Source organism: Paramormyrops kingsleyae, chromosome 6 (assembly GCF_048594095.1).
Source record: "Paramormyrops kingsleyae isolate MSU_618 chromosome 6, PKINGS_0.4, whole genome shotgun sequence".
In the NCBI taxonomy this organism is placed as follows: Eukaryota; Metazoa; Chordata; class Actinopteri; order Osteoglossiformes; family Mormyridae; genus Paramormyrops; species Paramormyrops kingsleyae.
In genome coordinates this window covers 39,652,993-39,663,535 of record NC_132802.1, presented here as the reverse complement: position 1 = coordinate 39,663,535, position 10,543 = coordinate 39,652,993, and the positions used below count along the sequence as shown (strand labels likewise).

General features: G+C 51.4%; 1 pseudogene; it reads left to right on the top strand.

The window, feature by feature from the left end:
- Nucleotides 1-447: 447 nt before the first annotated feature.
- LOC140591836 (zinc finger protein basonuclin-2-like) lies at nt 448-10,280 on the top strand (annotated as a pseudogene).
- The last annotated feature ends 263 nt before the right edge of the window (nt 10,281-10,543 follow it).

Genomic DNA, 10,543 nt, shown 5'->3' with positions numbered 1-10,543 from the left:
TGGTTCAGGAGATTTGTCCATCTGCTATTCCACCAACATTCACTATTGATGGAAAACCTCTAAAGACTGTCCGGCACTTTTGCTACCTCGGCAGCATATTAACACCTAACTGCTCAGCTGATGATGATATACAGGCTCGTATAAATCATGCCTCCTCTGCCTTTGGCAGACTCTGCATCCGAGTCTTTGAGAACCACCATCTACGAACATCAACAAAAGTAGCAGTCTACCAAGCAGTATGCCTATCTACACTACTATATGGCTCAGAAACTTGGACAGTCTACCAAAGACATATAAGACAACTCGAGGCTTTCCACATTAAATGCCTCCAACGTATCCTTGGCATCAGCTGGGAAGACTGTGTTCCTCACACTGACATTCTCCAACAGACTCAGTCCTTCAGCATAGAAGCAATTCTAGCTTTGAGACAACTGAGATGGGTAGGTCATGTCATCCGAAGCCCTGAACAACGGCTACCTCGCCAGGTGCTCTATGGTCAGCTACCAACTGCAACCAGAAGACCAGGTGGGCAAAAACGACGATACAAAGATCAACTTAGGGAGACCTTGAAGAAATGTAACATCAAGCCTGAACTTCTGGAGGCCTATGCGACTGATCGACAGTTGTGGCGTACTATGTGTAACAAAGGGGTCAACCACCTGGAAGAACGCCGCACTCAGAAGCGGGCAGAACGACGGCAGCGACGACACCACGGTGCCGTCACAGCACGACCTGAACTTCCTGATCCAGCTCTTACATGTCCAACCTGCGGCAAGATATGCAGATCTAGGATCGGGCTTTACAGCCACACACAGTGGCACAACAGACAGAAACTATAGTATCCCCTTCACCACCCCATTCCTCCCTTAGTCCCTATTCAAACCCCCAATAGTTTGAGGACCTGTCATCTTCGTTCGCGATGGACTGCCAAAAGTGTGTGTGAGAGCTCTAATCGGGGTGTCTCTGTGCGTTTGCTCTAAGTGGGCGCTGTGTGTGTGCGCGCGCTTTAACTGGGCACTGTGTGTGTGTGTGTGTGTGTGTGGGTTTGCATGGATCACATTTGATAAAATTGTCCCCAAAGTGCAGTAAAACACACACATACACACACACACACACACACACACACACATACACAATAAATGTACCTTGTGAATTATCATAATAACCGTGGGAAAATTATTTTTCTATTTTCTTGCTGCCATCTCCTGGCCGAATGTTAGTATTGCAATTACCAGAAATGATCATTTTTAATGTTTTTAAATGGTAGTACTCAATTTTGGCCACCAGACGGCAACATAAAATGTGTGTGTGCAGTAACGGCACTGTGACTGTGTGTGTGAGCTCTAGCCGGGGGCTGTGTGTGTTTGTGTGTGCTGTAACAGGGCACTGTGTGAATGTGTGTGAGCTCTGACCGGGGGCTCTGTGTGTGTGTGTGTGTGTGTGTGCTCTAACTGGGCGCTGTGTGTGTGTGTGTGTGTGCTCTAACTGGGCGCTGTGTGTGTGTGTGTGTGCTGTAACTGGGCACTGTGTGTGTGTGGGCGCGCTGTAACAGGGCACTGTGTGTGTGTGTCGTAACTGCGAACTGTGTATGTTTGCGCTGAAACTGGGCACTGTGTGTGTGTGTGTGTGTGCTTGTGTGCGCTATAACAGCACTGTGTGTGTGTGTGTGCTGTAACAGGGCACTGTGTCTGTGTGTGTGGGCTGTAACAGTGCACAGTGTGTGTGTGTGTGTGTGTGTGCTGTAACTGGGCACTTTGTGTGTGTGTGTGGGCTGTAACAGTGCACTGTGTGTGTGTGTGCGTGCATGTGTGTGCTGTAACAGGGCTCTGTGTCTGTGTGTGTGGGCTGTAACAGTGCACAGTGTGTGTGTGTGTGCTGTAACTGGGCACTTTGTGTGTGTGCGCTGTAACTGGGCACTTTGTGTGTGTGTGTGCGCTGTAACTGGGCACTTTGTGTGTGTGTGTGTGTTGTAACTGTGTGTGTGTGTTTGTGTGTGCTGAAACAGGGCACTGTGTGTGTGTGCGTGTGCTGTAACAGGGCACTGCGTGTGTGTGTGCACGTGCTGTAACAGGGCACTGTGTGTGTGTGTGGGCGTGATGTAACAGGGCACTCTGTCTGTGTGTGTGTGTGTGAGAGGGCTCTAATCGGGGTGTCTCTGTGCATTTGCTCTAAGTGGGCGCTGTGTGTGCGCGCGCGCTGTAACTGGGCACTGTGTGTGTGTGCTCTATGTATGTGTGCGCTGTAACCAATGACTCTGTGTGTATGTGTTGTAACTGGGCACTGTATGTCTGTGCGCAGTGACCGAGCACTGTGTGTACGTAAGCTCTAACTGGGGGCTGTGTGTGTGTGTGTGTGTGTGTGTGCGCGCGCGCTGTAACTTGGAACTGTGTATGTTTCCGCTGAAACTGGGCATCGTGTGTGTATGTGTGTGTGTGAGCTCTAGCCGGGGGCTGTGTGTGTGTGTTTGTGTTGTAACTGGGCACTGTGTGTGTGCACTGTGACTGGGAACTTTTTGTGTTTGTGTTTATCCATGTGTGTGTGCGCTGTAACTGTGCACTGTGTGTGTGTGTGGGTTTGCATAGATCACATTTGATAAAATTGTCCCCAAAGTGCAGTAAAACACACACATACACACACACACATACACAATAAATGTACCTTGTGAATTATCATAATAACGGTGGGAAAATTCTCCTCCTTGGATTGCCACCTTATCATGGTGGAGGGGTTTGCGTGCCTCCGTGAACCTGGGGGCTAGGTTGTCGGGGGCAATAGCCCCTGATATGGTCTCCCAAGGCAAAAAGGTCCCAGGGGAGGGGCCAGACAAAGAGCAATCCAAAAGAACCCCATGAACAAGTTCAATAACAAAGTCCCGTTTCCCTCGCCCGGACTAGGGTCACCGGGGCCCCACCCTGGAGCCAGGCCTGGGGGAGGGGCCCGTTGGCGAGCGCCTGGTGGCCGGGCCTTGGCCCGTGGGGCCCGGCCAGGCACAGCCCGAAAGAGGCACGCGGGACTGTCCCCAGGTGGGCCCACCACCCACAAGGGGAATGTCAAGGGTTCGGTGCATTGTGGATCGGGTGGCGGCCAAGGGAGACCCTGGCGGTCCGATCCCCGGCTGACAAAACTGGCTTTCGGGACATGGAATGTCACCTCTCTGGTGGGGAAGGAGCCTGAGCTTGTGCGTGAGGTTGAGAGGTATCGACTAGATATAGTCAGGCTCACCTCAACGCATAGCTTGGGTTCTGGAACCAATCTCCTGGAGAGGGGCTGGACGCTCTTTTACTCTGGAGTTGCGGTGGGTGAGCGACGCCGGGCTGGGGTGGGGCTATTGGTGGCCTCACAGCTCGGTGCATTAACACCGGAGTTTACCCCGGTGAACGAGAGGGCTGTTTCCTTGCGCCTTCGGGTCGGGGATAGGTCTCTGACTGTCATCTGCGCTTATGCGCCGAATGTCAGTTCGGAGTACCCGGCCTTCTTGGATTCCCTTAGCGGTATGCTATTTGGCGTGCCGCGGGGGGATTCCATCGTTTTGCTGGGGGACTTCAACGCTCACGTGGGCAATGACAGTGTGACCTGGAAGGGGGTGATTGGGAGGAACGGCCTCCCTGATCTGAATCCGAGTGGTGTTCTGTTATTGGACTTCTGTGCAATGCATGGTTTGTCCATAACGAACACCATGTTCGAGCATAAGGGTGTCCATAAGTGGACATGGTACGAACATGCCCGGGGCTACAGGTCGATGATCGATTTTATAATCGTATCAACTGATCTGCGGCCCTCCGTCTTGGACACTCGGGTAAAGAGAGGGGCAGAGCTGTCAACTGATCACCACCTGGTGATGAGTTGGCTCAGGTGGCGGGGGAGGAAGCCGGTCAGACCTGGTAGGCCCAAGCGTATAGTGAGGGTCTGCTGGGAACGTCTGGCAGAGGCTCCTGTTCGCTGGAGCTTTAACCCCCTGGGGCCTGAGGCCTTTTTTCCACTTTCGAGGTAGTCTGACATGCCTTGACATTTTAAAATATTTCACCTATCTAAAAAACATTTATCCCAAAGTGATACATTTGCTTTTATTCAGCACAAACTCAGCACAAATAATCTGAGACCTCTTAGAATGTTATTATTCTATTTTTTGTTAAAATCAACTTTAAACATATACTTTTCAAAAACCTATTTTCAGACATGCTGAGAAATTGTAAAAAATCACATTATAGACATTTCTAGGTAAGACTTTTGAGCTCTGAAGCTTATAGACACAGGGGTTGGCTACACATAGGTGAAAGTGACATTCTGAAATTTTATGTAGTTTGATTACTAAAGTGTTAGAACTTTGGAGTGACACTCTTTTTCTCAAAGTCAGTGGTCTTCACAATGAATATTGATGAGATAGGTGTCCTCACACCTGTAGTAGTTTGCATACTGTCAATGGCCCATCAGTCTGGAATGTCACTGCACCCCACACCCATCACTTTGGAAAGGCAGTTTGAAACGCAAGAAAAGTAGCAACAATAAAATCCCTTTCACAGTTTATTGATAGATGGAATGAAAAATGAAAAACTGTGACTATATAAATATAGAAAGCGATAAATATGATGCAGTGACTATTATTGACGCTCTGGGGACGAGGGCATCATCGACCGCGTATCTTTCTCGTGTATTTCAGTTTATATCTCGCTGAAATCATTATGTAGAATCATGAAAAAAACACTGACTAAATCCGTTATCTGTCTTCTTTTCAAAACTTCCATTGTCAGAAGTATTAACATTTTTAAAATTAGGTTAAATAGGCAAAAAAGCAAATCGTGTCATCTTTCTTTGTTTTACTTGCGTCGGGAGCGTGTAGGACCGCTCTCAACGGAAGATCGCTATTCACGTTCTAAATACGCTGCGTTTGAATCGGCGACCACGTGATTGCAGGCACACAGGCTTAGCCCACTGAGCTATGAACACAGGTATGAGCTTCGCTGCTGAAAGTGGCAACACTGGCGCAAAGCTTCAGCGGCAGAGACGTATCCGTGTGCTATATTGTAGCCGATCAGTGTAAACACTACCCAGACATGTGCTCTTGTTTATTTCGGTCACAATGGGCGTATTCACATATTTCTTTACCCAATACTAACTGTCGGATTATCATGTTATTATCATGCGAATAGCGCGATTTGCAAGTGGGTGGGCGATCAGAGCCGCTTCGAGACGCAGATGCTTAAGTCAGTCACTCTTGTTCTTTCAATTCGTATCACGAAGCTGTAAAAATATATTTAGTTTCTACCTATATATATTTGAAAAGTCCAAGGTTTCTGAGAGTATTTTTAAAATGTGTATATGACAAAAACTCGCGGAGTTATTTAAACGGTTTTGCGAAATTTCTGTCAGATCCCGCCGGCGGGATCGCCGGTCCCAAGGGGTTAACTCGTGCCTCCGGCAGAATTCCGACTGCATGCCGGGGGAGGTATGGGACATTGAGTCTGAATGGACACTGTTCCAGACCTCCATTGTGGAAGCGGCCGTACGGAGCTGTGGCTGCAGGGTGGTCGGTGCCTGTCGTGGCGGTAACCCCCGTACCCGATGGTGGACACCAGAGGTGAGGGGGGCCGTGAAGCTGAAGAAGGAGGCTTACCGGGAATTATTAGCCCGGGGGTCTCCGGAGGCAGCTGACGGGTACCGGCGGGCCAGGCGGAACGCGGCTCGGGCGGTCGCAGAAGCAAAAACCCGGGCGTGGGAGGAGTTCGGTGAGGCCATGGAAAGTGACTTTCGGTCGGCCTCAAAAAGGTTCTGGCAAACCATACGGAGTATCAGGAGAGGGAAGCAGCTCCTGGTTCCTACTATTTATAGTGGGGGGGGGGGGGGCTGTTGACCTCACCTGGGGACATCATCCGGAGGTGGAAGGAATACTTTGAGGACCTCCTCAACCCTGCCTCAGATACATCTACGCATACTGCCTTTGAGACATCTGAGGGCACAGAGCCCGAGGGTGCTTGGGGGGGCTTGCCCATCACTGAGGCTGAGGTGGCCGGGGTGGTTAAACAACTCCGTGGTGGCCGGGCCCCAGGGGTGGACGAGATCCGCCCGGAGTACCTGAAGGCTCTAGATGTTGTGGGGCTGTCGTGGCTGACACGCCTTCTCAACAGTGCGTGGAGGTCAGGCACAGTGCTGCTGGATTGGCAGACCGGGGTGGTGGTCCCCTTATTTAAGAAAGGGGACCGGAGGGTGTGTTCCAACTACAGGGGGATCACACTTCTCAGCCTCCCTGGGAAAGTCTATTCCGGGGTACTGGAGAGGAGGGTGAGATCGATAGTCGAATCTCGGATTCAGGAGGAACAATGCGGTTTTCGTCCTGGTCGTGGAGCGCTGGACCAGCTTTATACCCTTGCAAGGGTACTGGAGGGGGCCTGGGAGTTTGCCTATCCAGTCTACATGTGTTTTGTGGATTTGGAAAAGGCTTACGACCGGGTTCCACGAGGTGCTCTGTGGGGGGTGCTTCGAGAGTATGGGGTCCGGGGTCCACTGTTGTGGGCGATCCGGTCCCTGTACGAACGGAGCAGAAGCTTGGTCCGCATTGCCGGCAATAAGTCGGACGTGTTCCAGGTGCGTGTTGGGCTCCGCCAGGGCTGCCCTTTGTCATCGGTCCTGTTTATCATATTCATGGACAGGATTTCAAGGCGCAGCCAAGGCGTCGAGGGTGTCCAGTTTGGTGACCTCAGGATTGCCTCGCTGCTTTTTGCAGACGACGTCGTCCTGCTGGCGTCATCTGCTGGGGATCTCCAGCAGGCACTGGGGCGGTTCGCAGCAGAGTGCGAAGCGGCAGGGATGAGGATTAGCACCTCCAAGTCCGAGACCATGGTTCTCAGCCGGAAACGGGTGGTTTGCCCTCTTCGGGTTGGGGAAGACGTACTGCCTCAAGTGGAGGAGTTTAAGTATCTCGGGGTCTTGTTCACGAGTGAGGGTAGGCGAGATCGGGAGCTGGATAGACGGATATTTTCTTGCTGCCATCTCCTGGCCGAATGTAAGTATTGCAATTACCAGAAATGATCATTTTTAATGTTTTTAAATGGTAGTACTCAATTTTGGCCACCAGACGGCAACATAAAATGTGTGTGTGTCTGTGTGTGTGAGCTCTAGCCGGGGGCTGTGTGTGTGTGTTTGTGTGTGTGTGTGTGTGTGTGTGTGCTGTAACAGGGCACTGTGTGAATGTGTGTGAGCTCTGACCGGGGGCTCTGTGTGTGTGTGTGTGCTCTAAGTGGGCGTTGTGTGTGTGTGTGTGCGCTGTAACTGGGCACTGTGTGTGTGTGTGTGTGGGTTTGCATAGATCACATTTGATAAAATTGTTCCCAAAGTGCAGTAAAACACACACATACACACACACACATACCCAATAAATGTACCTTGTGAATTATCATAATAACCGTGGGAAAATTTATTTTTCTATTTTCTTGCTGCCATCTCCTGGACGAATGTAAGTATTGCAATTACCAGAAATGATCATTTTTAATGTTTTTAAATGGTAGTACTCAATTTTGGCCACCAGACGGCAGCATAAAATGTGTGTGTGCAGTAACAGGGCACTGTGTCTGTGTGTGTGTGAGCTCTAGCCGGGGGCTCTGTGTGTGTGTGTGCTCTAACTGGGCGCTGTGTGTGTGTGCATGCTGTAACTGGGCACTGTGTGTGTGGGTTTGCATAGATCACATTTGATAAAATTGTCCCCAAAGTGCAGTAAAACGCACACATACACACACATACACAATAAATTAACCTTGTGAATTATAATAACCGTGGGGAAATTATTGTTCTATTTTCTTGCTGCCATCTCCTGGCCGAATGTAAGTATTGCAATTACCAGGCATTACTTAAAGCTTCTGCAACCTGAGAAATGCTTCCACAGGTGGCTGGGGCTTGAGTGTGGACCAATACGGGGGTGAGATTCAGCTAGGGTAGCATAATGCAGGTAGGTAACTATCACAGAAGTGTAACAGGACCATTGCAAAACCATAACACACCGGTTAGAGGTCAGTCTTCCTCCTCTGTTGTGGGAGTCATTGTATTTGTATTTCTGTGAGGCATTTCTATGGATCAGCTGAGAAACAATAGACTTTGAGGTATATCACAGGGACTGACTAATAGCAGTGCCCCAAAGCCCTAGGTTGTTTTTACGGTTGACAAGATTGAAAACGTTCCTGTTCTCTATCCATGAATGTAATGACTTCCTGCATGGTGACACAGGAGAAGAAGACTAAAAGGGAAGCTAGGAGAAGGAGGGTGTGTGCGGTGTCGCTCTGTTAAGATCTACGAGGTCTTTGCTCCAGGAGGCCTGGACATTGCAGGCAGGCAGCTATTTACCTTTAATCAGCTGTGCCAATTATGCAGAATCAATGACTTCTTGTGGTGTCCTTTGTTCCCCTTGATATGGCCTTCAGGATGCTGCAGGCAAGGTTCTGGACCACTGGACTATCATGTCCCGGGAGGAGGAGATCTGTCCATCTAGGAGAAAGAAGGCCAGGCTATCGCAGTGCCCTCATCAAAGACTGACTCTGACATCAGGACTTTCATCGAGAGCAACAACTGCTCTCGTAGCCCCAGCCTGCTGACGCACCTCGAGAACAGCAGTCTCTCCACTATACACCACTTTGAGAACATCCCCAACAGCCTGGCCTTCCTGCTTCCTTTCCAGTACATCAACCCAGTGTCTGCCCCCATGCTGGGTCTGCCCCCAAATGGGCTCATGCTGGAGCAGCCAGGTCACAGGCCACGGGAGTCCAGTCTGCCAAACCTGAGTGACCCCAACGAGAGCAGTGAGTCGGAGGTGTCTCTCTCACCGTTCCGCTATGGGCAAAGCCCAAGCCTGGGGGGCACCGGTGTCACCGTGGCGATTGAGCCTAAGCCTGAGCCTGCTAGCGTAACAACCATCTCCCCGACCCCCACCTCCCAGCAGCCTCAACAGCAGCAAGCACCAATGCAGCAGCAGCAGCTGGCTGGACTGAGTGAGCAACATGCATTTGTTAAGAGTGAGCAAGCCAAGAGCATCGTTACCTCGTCCTCCAAGATGCATCGCATGCGGCGCATGGGTTCTATCTCACGCAAGGGCCGAGTGTGCTGCAACGCATGCGGCAAGACCTTCTATGACAAGGGCACCCAGAGAATCCACTACAATGCTGTGCACCTGAAGATCAAGCACCGCTGCACTATCGAGGGCTGCAACATGGTGTTCAGCTCCCTGCGCAGCCTCAACTGGCACAGCGCCAACCCTAACCCCCGACTACACATGCCCATGCTGAGGAACAACCGTGACAAGGACCTCATCCGCTCCAGCGTTGGCTCTGGCACATCTGTCATCTCCAGCACCAAAAGCAGTTTGACTCTGACCAGCCCGGGACGGCCACCTCTTGGCTTCACTACCCCACCGCTCGAGCCCATGCTGCAGTCTCCCCTGCAAAGTTCTCTGATCTTCCCATCCTTGAAATCAGTCCAGCCAGTACAACCGATACCCCCATTTTATTGTGCGCTGTTGTCCCCTGGGGATCTTGTCAGTTCACCGGTCTCCCTGCCCACCAGCTCCATACTCCCTCCAGCCTCTAACAACATGTCTCTCATGGAGCAGCAGGCCTCGGCCTCTGGTTCCCACAATCCTCTAGTGGCCGAGGCAGGGCTTGTCAGCCACAAGCTGCCTGGTACTGGCATCCAGGAACATTTTGTTGACCCCACACCCAAGAAGAAGCCCCGCAAATCCAGCATGCCAGTGAAAATTGAGAAGGAGGTCATCAGCGTGGCTGATGTGTTCGACGACAAAGAGGAGGAGGAGGAGGAGGATGAGGAAGGGGTCAGGGTCCTGAATGGAATGACTAGCACCCAGGGATGCCACCATCCACATTCCCACCTTTACAACAACAGCAACCACAGTGGGGGCAGCAGCCAAGCATCTCCCAGCCGAGATGAGGTGAGCCCTGGGCTGGCACTGAGGAGCATTCTCCAGCTGGAGCAGGATGAAGCTCGGACTACCAGCAAGAGGTGGAGGGGGCCAGCGAAGGGGAGGGTGGCTCAAACAGGGCAGACTGGGTGAGGGGTGGTGCCAGGGAGGGGTTCCCAGAGCTGCCGGGCCAGGGGGTCGACCCGAGTGCTGTCCCGTGCATGCTGTGCCACAAACCATACAGCTGCAAGGGCACTCGCTTCAAGACGGTACATCTGCACCAGATGCAGCGCCGCAAGGTTCCGGGCTGCAGCCTCACATTCTCCTCGACGCGGAGCTGCAACCAGCAGAGCAGAACCCCAGCCTGCGCCGGCATGTGGCCAAATGACTGCCCCCCACCCCCTGGCCTCCTACTTTCACACTGTACTTGTCGAAGTCTCTAGACACGCTTGGATGGGTAGCTCTGCTGCTGCTGCATCCCTGTGGCCCCAACACGTCCTGTCGCTTCCATGGAAACCCTCATCCATCTCCAAAGAAACTGTTCGGACACTTCTTTTGTGACTGTTGCTCGCAGAAATGGTAGTAATAAGAAGAGAGCCTTCTCGGTGTATAATTAGTGTAATAATAGCTTTTAAATGACCCATTAACAGA